This window comes from Narcine bancroftii, unplaced genomic scaffold, assembly GCF_036971445.1.
Source record: "Narcine bancroftii isolate sNarBan1 unplaced genomic scaffold, sNarBan1.hap1 Scaffold_193, whole genome shotgun sequence".
NCBI lineage: Eukaryota > Metazoa > Chordata > Chondrichthyes > Torpediniformes > Narcinidae > Narcine > Narcine bancroftii.
Genome location: NW_027211928.1, coordinates 179168 through 190220, shown reverse-complemented (window position 1 = coordinate 190220; position 11053 = coordinate 179168). Strand labels below are relative to the sequence as shown.

General features: G+C 50.2%; 1 long non-coding RNA gene across 1 annotated transcript; it reads left to right on the top strand.

The window, feature by feature from the left end:
• Positions 1-3332: 3332 nt before the first annotated feature.
• On the top strand, positions 3333-6245 carry LOC138750614 (uncharacterized). The gene is made up of 3 exons (XR_011349419.1): positions 3333-3805; positions 4641-4724; positions 6198-6245. It is a non-coding gene; the product is annotated as an uncharacterized lncRNA (long non-coding RNA).
• The last annotated feature ends 4808 nt before the right edge of the window (positions 6246-11053 follow it).

Genomic DNA, 11053 nt, shown 5'->3' with positions numbered 1-11053 from the left:
GGGCTTTCCGAAATCCAGAAAAATCCGAAATTCGGAACCCAAGGGTTCTGAATAAAGAATCATTACCTGTACTGATAAGAGCTTTCAAAGATTGGTTTTGGAGCCTTGGGAGTGGTTTTTGTTTTTTATTTACAAGCAGAAAGAAAAAAAAGCAAACAGAATTCTTCTCTCAGAAAGAGAGAGAGGAGGGGAGAGAGGGGGGAGAGAGAGAGAGAAGTCAGCTCCGCAGCAGCAGTTGAGACTGCAACATAGCAAGACCCCATTTGAAGACGGGTTGTGAGTTCTGAGTTCAGCCTGTTCAAAACCCTTGTGGTTCTCACAAGAGGAAATGGCTGGCTAGAGTGTTTCTCCTGAAATAAGGGAAACAAGAGGAACTCTGTGGTGACCTTGAAGAAGAGGTTATCATATGGAAAACCCCTGATGGTCCCATCAGTTTCTTTGGCAAGACACTGACGAGGAATCAGTTTGCATGTGTCCAACGAGCAACTGATCTCTCTTTGAAACTGACAAGAACCTTCCTGGGCAGTAACCATTCACTTTTAATTCTACACACAGCAATTTATTGGCATGTTTATTGGCACAGCCCAGTTCCTGGGGCAAAACACACAGCCCAGACGTAACACACAACACACGTGCAGGTCAAGAATTCATCCATAAAAGGGAATATCATTTCACGGCAAGTCTCGAAGGCGAGCGCGAGCTGCCCCTTTGATAGCACAGTGTTTCCCCACTGCCCACGGCAAGAAGTTATTCCTTGGCTTGGCGGTGCTGGCTCGAAGCTTCACGGGGAGGTTTCCAGAACAAAAGGAGCCTCGTGGGTCCTGGACTCGATGGAATGGAGAACTAGGGCAGGGATCTGAATGAACCATTTCAAATGTTGAAAGGTGTGGGCAGAGAAAACGTCAGTTCTGGATCTTAATCTTTGCTTTATAAAGGACTTGGTTTGACCTGCTGAGTTTCTCCAGTGTCATGTTTTCACTTCAACCCTAGTGTCTGCAGACATTTCTGTTTTTTTAAACAGCACAGTACAGGCCCTTCAGCCCTCCATATTGTGGTGACCCATATATTCAGTCCTAAAAAAAGTACTAACCCCTCCCTACCCCATAACCCTCTATTTTCCTTCCATCCATGCCTCTGAGTCTCAAATGTCCCCAATGTTCCAGCCTCCATCACCATCCCCGGTGAGGCAATCCAGGCCCCCACAACTCTCTGTGTGAAAAATACTTCCCCCTAAACCTCCCTCCCTTCACTTTGTAAGACGTCTCTGGTGTTTGCTGATCCTGCCCTGGGAAACAGACGCTGGCCATCTCTCAGAACCTTGTCAACCTTTATCAAGTCTCCTCTCATCCTTCTACGATCCAAAGAGAAAAGTCCTGGCTCTGCTAACCTTGCCTCATAAAGATGTTTTCCAAACCCGGTGAATCTCCTCTGCCCCTCTCAACAGCTTCACCATCCTTCCTGTAATGAGGTGACCAGAACTGAACACAATACTGTGCTGAGAGGTGGGGGAGAGAGGAAGGGAGAAGAGAGATGGGGTAGAGAAAGAAGGGAGGAGGTAAAGGGGAGGGGTGAGAAAAGGGAGAGAGAGGAGAAGGCGGGAGGGAGAGAGGGGGGGAGAGAGAGAGAGGATGGGTAGGGAAAGAGGGGGTTGGTGAATGGGGAGGGGGTAGAGAGGTGGGGAGGTGAAGAAGAGAGGGAGGAGGGAGAGGAGGGGAGGTGAAGGGTGGAGGGAGAGGGGAGGAAGAGATTGGGTAGGGAAAGCAGGGAGAGGGGGAGGTGAATGGGGAGGGAGGTGAATGGGGAGAGGGGTGAGAAAGAGGGGGAGGAAGAGGGGGAGGTGGGGGAGGGAGAGAGGGGGATGGGAAGAGATGGGGAGATGGGGAGGAGAGGGAGGGAAAGAAGGAGGGAAGGGGATGAGAGTGAGAGAGAGAGGATAAAGGGGAGAGAGAGAGGAGAAAGGGGAGAGAGAGAGGAGAAAGGGGAGAGAGAGGAGAGGAAGATGGGTAGGGAAAGAAAGGAGAGAGGGGAGATGAATGGGGAGAGGGGTGGGAAAGAGGGGGAGGTGGGGAGGGAGTGGAGGGAGAGGGGATGGGGAGAGGATGGGGGAGGGGGAGGGAAGAGGGGGGAGGGGGAAGAGAAGGGAGGGAGGAGGGGGAAAGAGGGAGGGGGGGGGAGAAAGAAGGAGGGGGGAAGAAAGGGGGAGAGATATGGGGAAAGAAGAGGGAGGGGGGAGAGAGAGGGAGGTGGGAGGGGGAGAAGGGGAGGGAGAGAGAGAGAGAGTGGGGGGAGAGAGAGAGTGGGGGGAGAGAGAGAGTGGGGGGAGAAAGAGAGTGGGGGAGAGAGAGAGGGGGTAGACCTCATCACTTCTTGCTGTTTGTATCTCCCTGCTCCCCACCCCTCACTCCCCAACAACTCCCCTTCCCCCTGTCCCACGGAGACAGGTGCAACCACCACGGGTCGAACCTGCTGAGCCATGTTTCCGTTCTCCCTGCACATGCAGGAAGTGGGAGGGGCACGGGGCTGAGAAGCATGTTCCAACCCCCCCCCCACCCACAGACCCTCTACCCAGCACCATGGTGGATGCACGGTCGGGGGAGGGGAGCTCACGACCATTGTCCTGGCCCGACGTCGTCGAGTTCTCAGTCACTGGTCGAGGAGGCCACCTCCTGCTGAGATGGTAGGACCACTCTCCCCTTCCCTCCCTCCTCCCTCTCCTCTTTACCCTCTCTCTATACCCTCTACTTCCTCTCTCTAGCCCGACTCTCCCTTTCTCCCTCCCTCTCCCCTTTCCTTCCCTTCTTTCCCTACCATCCTTTCCCCACTCTATTCCCTTCCACCTCTCCCTCATGACCCTTTTGCTCTCACTCTCCTTCCCCACCTCCCCTGCTCCTTCCTTCTGTTTCTCTGACCCTCGCTCTTTCCTGACCTACCATCTCTCTTTCCCACACACCCCCTCTCTGCTCTCCCCTGCACCCACTGCCTCCCCCTTTCTCCCCTCCTTTCTTCACTGTCTGCCCCTCTCTCCTCATTACCGTCTCTCCTCTCTCCTTCTCTGCTCTCCCTCCCCACTGTCCCCGTCCTCTCCCCCTAATGGGGGGGGGGGTGGAGGGTTTGGGGAAACACAAACACCCTCAGGCTGCGTGGTTGGCGGGGGGGAGGGGGATTAGAGACGTGAAACCATTGGCTCGATAATCAGGGGTGGGGAGGGAAATGTAGACCCGGCCCCTCTCTGCGGGGGGCTTATGGTCACTGTTCACTGGGCAGGGAGAAGGGAAATGGCCTCCCAACTCTGGTGGGCTAGCAGATCAAAAAGGGGCCAAAGGGCATCTCGTGGATCATTGCTCCATGATGGGTGACGTCACCAGTCCTGAGGCAAAGGTTCTGTTCTTCACTTTATTTGTGTGTGTCTCTCTCTTTCTCCCTGACCCACTCACTCTCTCCCTCTTGTTTCTCCTTGACTCCCTCTCTGACTCCCCCCTCTCCTGAACCCTCTCTCTCCCGACCCCCTCTCTCTCCGACCCTCTCTCTCTCTGACCCTCTCTCTCTCTGACCCTCTCTCTCTCTGACCCTCTCTCTCTCTGACCCTCTCTCTCTCTGACCCTCTCTCTCTCTGACCCTCTCTCTCTCCTTCTCTCTTTCTCCTTCTTAGGTCCTGAGTCTCTCTCTTGCTGTCTATTTTCTGACCGCCTGGCAGGCAGCCTACACGGTGTGTCCCATGACCGAGCTTGTCTTTGCTGGAACCTTCTACTGGGTCTACTTGAACCGCTACGACCAGTCTGTCACTTCTCTCAACTGGGTATGGGCGGTGAGTAAACTTCAACCTCCTCCTCCCCCCCCCACCCCTCTCCTGAGAGGACTGACCCCATCCCCTGGCAATTCTGAGAACCAACCTCACCCCATCTGGGGGAGGGCCGTGTGATAGTACAGATTCTATCACCAATGTTTATATGTACAGATGGTAGTGTAGGATGACTGTGATTGGCTGAGAGCGTAGCCACACCTACTGGCAGGTATTAAAGGATTGCTCCAAGCATTAAAAGCCTTGGTTTGGATGAACAAGTCTTTGGTTCTTTCGACATGCTCTACAGGGGATATTACTGCATCCTGTGTCTGACCCACCCACGGGCGTGTGACAGGACGGTGCGGAGGGAGCACTCTTTGTCCAACCCACTGGGGAGTGTGTAACAGGACTGTGCGGAGGGAGGTTCACACTGTGTCTGACCCCCCGGGGAGTGTATGAAGGGACAGTGCAGGGGAGTTTCACTCTGAGTCCGACCCTCTGGGGAGTGTGTGACAGGACGGTGCAGAGGGAGCTTCACTCTGTGTCCAACCCCCTGGGAAGTGTGTAACAGGACGGTGCGGAGGGAGGTTCACACTGTGTCCGACCCCTCTGGGGAATGTATGAAGGGACGGGACGGTACAGAGGGAATTTCACTCTGAGTCTGACCCCCTGGGGAGTATGTGACAGGATGGTGTGGAGGGAGCTTCACTCTGTGTCCAATCCCCAGGGAGTGTGTGACGGGAAGTTGTGGAGGGAGCTTCAATCTGTGTCCGACCCCCCTGGGAGTGTGTGACAGGACGGTGTGGAGGGAGGAGGTTGGGAGTTACAATGACCTTGCCCTCTACCTCTCCCTCCACAGGATGTGTTCCGATGTTCAGGAGCCGTTGTCATCTACCTGGTCATCTCCATCTCCCGTGGAGCGTCCGGGAACCTGACTGGACTGGTGAGTGTCTGAATGTCCCACCTGGCACTGGATGGGATGCTCCGTGGCCAACAGGATAGATATTTAGGGAGGGTGCTGAATGGCCTTCGAGGGAGGAGAGGGAGTCCAAGTCTAGAGTGAGTGAGAGACGTGGACCCCTGATGTTTCTTCATTCTCAACCATTCTCTCACCGCCTCACTCTTCCTTTTCTCCTTCCCCCTTCACTCTCCCTGCCGCCAACCTCCTTCTCTCTCTCACCCCATTCCCTTTGACCCCTCTCGCTCTCTCCCCATTCCCTTGACCCTCACTCTCCCCTTGCACCCTCTACCTCTCCTCCCCTCTCCTCCTAACATCCCTCTCACCCCCTCCCTCTTTCCATCTTCCCTCTCTTGCCCCTCCTCTTCTCCCTCACTCCCTCCCCCCTTGATTTGTCCCCCACCCTCCACTTCTCTCTCACCCCCTCCCCTCTCCACAACCCACCTCTCTCCTGCTTCCTTCCCTTCCTCCTCCTTCTCCTACACCATGACCCCTCCCTCCCTCCCTCCCTCCCTCCCTCCCTCTTGATTTGTCCCCATCCCTCCACTTCTCTCTCACCCCCTCACCCTCTCCCACAACCCACCTCTCTCCTTCCTTCCCTTCCTCCTCCTTCTACACCATGACCCCTCCTCACTCCCTCCCCTCACCCCTCCCCTTCCATCACTCCCTCCCCTTCGCCCTTCAACCCCTCCTCACTCCCTCACCTGACCCCTCCCTTGCCCTCACCTTCCCCCTGGACCCTCCCTTGCCCTCACCTTCCCCCTGGACCCCTCCTTTGTCCTCACTCCCTCCCCCTCCCAAATTCCCTCCCTCTCACCCCCACCCCTTGCCCTCACTCCCTCCCTTTGTCCGCACTCCCTCCCCTTTGTCCGCACTCCCTCCCCTTTGTCCGCACTCCCCTCCCCTTTGTCGCACTCCCTCCCCTTTGTCCGCAACTCCCTCCCCTTTGTCCGCCTCCCCCCTCCGCACTCCCTCCCCTTTGTCCGCACTCCCTCCCTTTGTCCGCACTCCCTCCCTTTGTCCGCACTCCCTCCCCTTTGTCCGCACTCCCTCCCTTTGTCCGCACTCCCTCCCCTTTCCCACTCCTCCCCTTCCCATCCTCCTCTCGCCCCACCCCTTGCCCTCACTCCCTCCCCCTCGCTCCCACCCCCTCCCCCTCGCCCCCACCCCCTCCCCCTCACCCCCACCCCCTCGCACCCACCCCTTGCCCCCTCCCAAACTCCTCCTCCTTGCTCCCTCCCAAACTCCCTCCCCCTCCCAAACTCCCTCCCCTCCTCTTCCTCCACCCCTCCTTCACTTCTCTTTCTCCCTCCCCTCGATTCCTTCCTCTACCTCCCCCTCAAACCATCCCTTGCTACCTCTTCCTCACCCCTCCCCACCCCTGCCCTCGACTCCTCTCTCCTCTACCTCCCCCTTCAAACCCTCTCTCGCCCACTTCCCCCCTGCTTGCCGTTACAGGTCCTGGCCCTGCTCGCGATGCTGGTTTTCACCCACAACGTTTACATCTGATGTCTCGTGTCCCTCGAGCAGTGACGCCCTGCGGCACGGTTACCTGTACCCGGACCAACATCAACAAGGGAGGTGGAGGAGGGAGGGAGGGGACAAGCGAGGAGGAGGGAGGGGGCAGGCAAGGAGGGGGTGGGAACGGTGAGGAAGGAGGGAGGGGACATGGCGAGAAGGGGAGAGGACGGCGAGGAGAGGAGAGAGGGAGGGGACTATGATGATGAAGGGGATGGTGATGAGGGAGAGTCTGTGATGAGGGAGGGGACTCAACGAGAAGGGCTGGTGGGAAGGGGTGGTAGGAGGGAGGGGACACAGCCAGGAGGGAGGGGACACAGCCAGGAGGGAGGGGAAACAGTGAGGAGGGAGGGAAGGGGCAGTGAGAAGCGTGGGGATGGTGAGGAGGGAGGCAGGGATGGACAGCGAGGAGGGAGGGAGGTGACCATGAGGACGGAGGGGATGGGTCTCAGGTAGAATATAACCCCCTCCCTTTCCCGCTTCCAGATGATTCTCCCGCCTACAGCCCTGATGTGGACAACTCAGAAAAGCAGAGACCTTTCAGCCCTTCAATCCTCTACCTCCAGCTCAGACCAGCCTCTCCATCTCTTCTGGCACAGACATGATCCTGACCCCACCCACCCCAAGGATGCCACCCTCCCAGCAGGAATTCATGCTGGAAAAACAGCATGAAAACATCCCCTGACCCCTCTCCCACCAGCCAGCAGTTCCGTGGAGATCCGTGGGGAGCTGGGAACACCATGGATGGGAGGAGTGGTGGAGGGATGGAAAGGAACTGTGTGGAATTCCCAGTAGGACACGGAGATGGGAACTGTGTGGAATTCCCAGTGGGAGACAGAGTCGGGAACAGAGTGGAATTCCCACTGGGACATGGAGACGGGAAACCATGTGGAATTCCAGTGGGAGATGGAGACTGGAACCATGTGGAGTTCCCATTTGGAGACAGAGAGGGGAACTGTGTGGAATTCCACTGGGAAGAGTGGAATTCGCAGTGGGCTATGGAGACTGGAACTGTGTACGTATTGTTACGAGCCAGAGGACCCCAAAACCGAGCAGCAATAGATTTTTACCGACAAATGGTCACTTAAACAAAAGCTGCTTTTAATTATCTTTAAACATGAAAACAGAATCACACTTTAACTTATCATTGTTGACTTAGCTAACCTAACTTACCTCCTAATTCTAAGCGCACGTGTATGTAATGTTCAGAAAAGTGCTTTGGTTCACAGTCCAATCTCACTTCTCACTCCTCCAAGTTCACTGGTTGCAGGCAATTCCTATACTGTGCACAGAATTTAACATTTATAAAGTTACCAGGCGTTGGTGCTTGAAAGGTAAATGGTTACCACTCAGGAAGGTTCTTGTCGATTTTCAGAGAGAGATTTGTTATGCACTGGACACCCACAACTGATTTATTTTAATCAACCACTTCAGTGCTTTGCTGAAGAAACTTGCCCCCTCTGGGTTCTCCAGATGATCACCACTTTCTTTCAGGTCAGCACAGAGTTCTTTTTTGTTTCTCTTATTTCAAGTGAAACATAGACAGCCAGTCCTCTCCTCTTGCATGAACCATAAGGGCTTTGACCAGGCTGAACTCTGTTCCAGTTGCTCCTGTGAGTTTCTCTCTCTCCCCCCCCCCCCCACCACCCAGAGGAAAAGCCTGTTTGACTCTCCCTGCTTGCAAAACCACATGACCCTCCTAGAACAGCAAGTTTCACTCCAGGCAGACTGTGGCTCCGACAAGTTCTTTCATCTGTTGCCTCTTTGTACACAACAATCCATTAGTGAAGTCTCTTGGGCACTCTCCAAAGCTTTTGCAAAGGCTGTTGGCCCCAACATGTCTAGCACGAGCAGAGTTTCAGTATTTTAAATGAGATCTGTTTTAAAGTGTTTTTATGTGACCTGCCCCAATTTATCTCCAAAAACTTATCTATATACAATACAAACACAACACAATCTGTCACACTTTCCCCTACAAAGGAATTTTAATGAGTTAAAATTCAGTTATAACTAAACTGTCTTTAAAATCACTAAAGAGAACAATGCACAATATATAACATATAATAAAGTAACCCAATGTTGAGAGTATTTCTATACATGATCAATTTTAAAATCTTGACAATCTGCTATCACATTATTTGTACCTCTGATATGATTAATTTGCAGATTATATTCTTGTTATATTAAACTCCAGTTTAATAATCTTCTGTTTTTATTCTTCATTTTATTCAAAACACCAGAGGATTGTGGTCAGTGAATATGACAATTGGTTCATGAGAGGTACCGAGATATACATCAAAATTCTGCAGAGCAAATATTATAGACAACAGTTCCTTTTCAATAGTGGAATAGTTTTTTGATAAACATTGAATTTTTTTGAAAAGTAGGCAACTGGGTCAATTTCATTGTTTTTGTAATAAAACTGCACCTGCTGCTCCCTCACTGGCATCCACTGCTACAGATAATGGTCTGTCAAAATCAGGAGATTTTATACACAGGTAATGGCATAGGATCTCCTGTAAATTTTCTAAAGCTGTCCAACAAACTTAGTCCACACAAATTTCTCCCCTTTTTCAAAAGATTGGTTAAAGTAAGAGCAACCTCAGCAAATTTCCTATAATATCCTGCCATTCCTAAAAACCTCTCACTGCTTTCTTGCCTTTGGGAATAGGAAACTCAGAAATTGCATTCACCTTAGCTTGAATAGGTGCACCTTTGCCACAACTACCTGCATAACCCAAGTATGTTACCATGGCATTTGCAAATTAACTCTAAATTAACATTTAATTTTGCTTTGGATAATCCTGCAAACAATTTGTCCAATTCCTTTATATGTCCTTCCATCTGTTACTTTTTGTGACCAAGTTCGTCAATATAAGCATCTGAGTTAACCCTTGGATAACCAAATTAATCATCCTCTGGAATGTTGCAGGGGCATTTTTCATGCCAAAAGGCAACACATTATACTTGTATAAACCAGATGGAGTTACAAAAACTGAAATATTCTTTCCTCTCTCAGTTAGAGGCACACACCCATAACCCTTCAACAAATCCAACTTAGAAATTTAGCTTTACCAATTTTATCACTACAATCATCTATTCTCAGAATAGGATAAGCATCCTTTTTAGTTACTGAATTAACCTTCCGTAATCTGTACAGAAACTAACAGTTCCATCTGGTTTTGGTTAATCTGAATTCGAAGGTCTAATAATATCATTTCAACATATATTCCACCTCCTGATCCATGATTTTATTCTTCTGAATGTTTATTCTATATGGGTGCTGTTTTATGGGATTTGCTTCTCCCACATCCACATCATGATAAATCACCGATGTCTTTTTTTTGGCACATCAGGAAACAAATTAGTATATTTCAAAGTCAATTCTTTCAACTGCATTTGTTCTCATGATTTAAGAAGGCCTAATATTTCCTCCAAATTTTCCAAAATTTCTGAGTTAGAGAGGCACACAGGTTTCTTTAAGATTATCCTCACAATATTCTGTTTCCATAATCTTATGATCCATAACTTCCTCAACCATGTCAACAACTAACACCTCTGATACAATCAGATGTTCTCAACTACCCTTTTCCTCTAAATAAGATTTCATGAACAATTCACCCTTCAAGAAATATCCACAAGCCATTTCTTTAATCTCCTGTTCACTTACTGCTTTGTCCCTTAAGTCAACAAGATCTGTCTCTGATTTCTGTTGCTGAGTTAACTCTTTGACAAAGAGAAATCCTTACTCTCACAATTACCCTGCTCTTTCAAAACTATCTCAGAAGCACTGGGTAAGTCTCTATCAACTGGATCCTCCTCAGCTGTCATCATTTTCTTAGATAAAGACCTTGTAACAGCACATGCAGGATATATCTCACAAACCTCCTCAACCTCATCCTTTCTAGGCCGATTTGTTAATCTCAAAATGGACCCAATTTTATCCTCTTCCAAATCTTTCCCTAATAAAAATGAGATTCCTGCATGGGTAATTTTGGAATGACTCCAACTACAACAGGTCCTTTAACCAATTCAGAATTCAGCACTATGTTGTGAAGAGATATTGACTCTACCTCACTTCCAACAACTTTAATCAAAGTCGTCACCCGTGTGTCAGTCTTCCGATCAAGAGCTAAAACATTTTCCAATAACAGTGACTGAGCAGTCCCAATATCTCTAAGAATTTTAACTGGAACCTGTGGTTCTCCCTCCTTTATTGAGACAAAGCCCTCTGACACAAAAGGCTTGAAAACATCCATGACCTCCTTACCAGATTTGGAACATCTGCTCTCCTTAAATTCCACTGTTTGAATACATGCTTCTGGTAAAAACCTCCTTCTCTCGTCTCTTTTTCAACACGAGACAATTCGCAATAAACATGACCAGGTTTCTTACAAAACTGACATTCAAATCCAGAAGTTCTGTCCTTTCCCACCTTACCTTCATCTTTTCCAGATTTGATTTCAGGCCTTCTATCCTGCTCCACATTAACCTTATGAACAGGTTTATTGATCTGTTCCACATGAACTCTCTGGAAATGCCTACTATTCTGGAATGTATTTTTATGAATTAGGGCAAATTCGTCTGCTAATCTAGCCGTTTGCTGCTATGTCCCCACGTCTCTCTCATCCAGGTATAATTTAGTCTCATTTGGAACACACCTTTTAATTTTCTCAATTAATATAAATTCTCTCAATCTGTCAAAATCATTGTTTATTCCTTTTGAGGTGCACCAATGGTCAAAACATACAGATTTTCCCAAAGGAAAATCCCTAAGATTGGTTCCATCTTTTCAT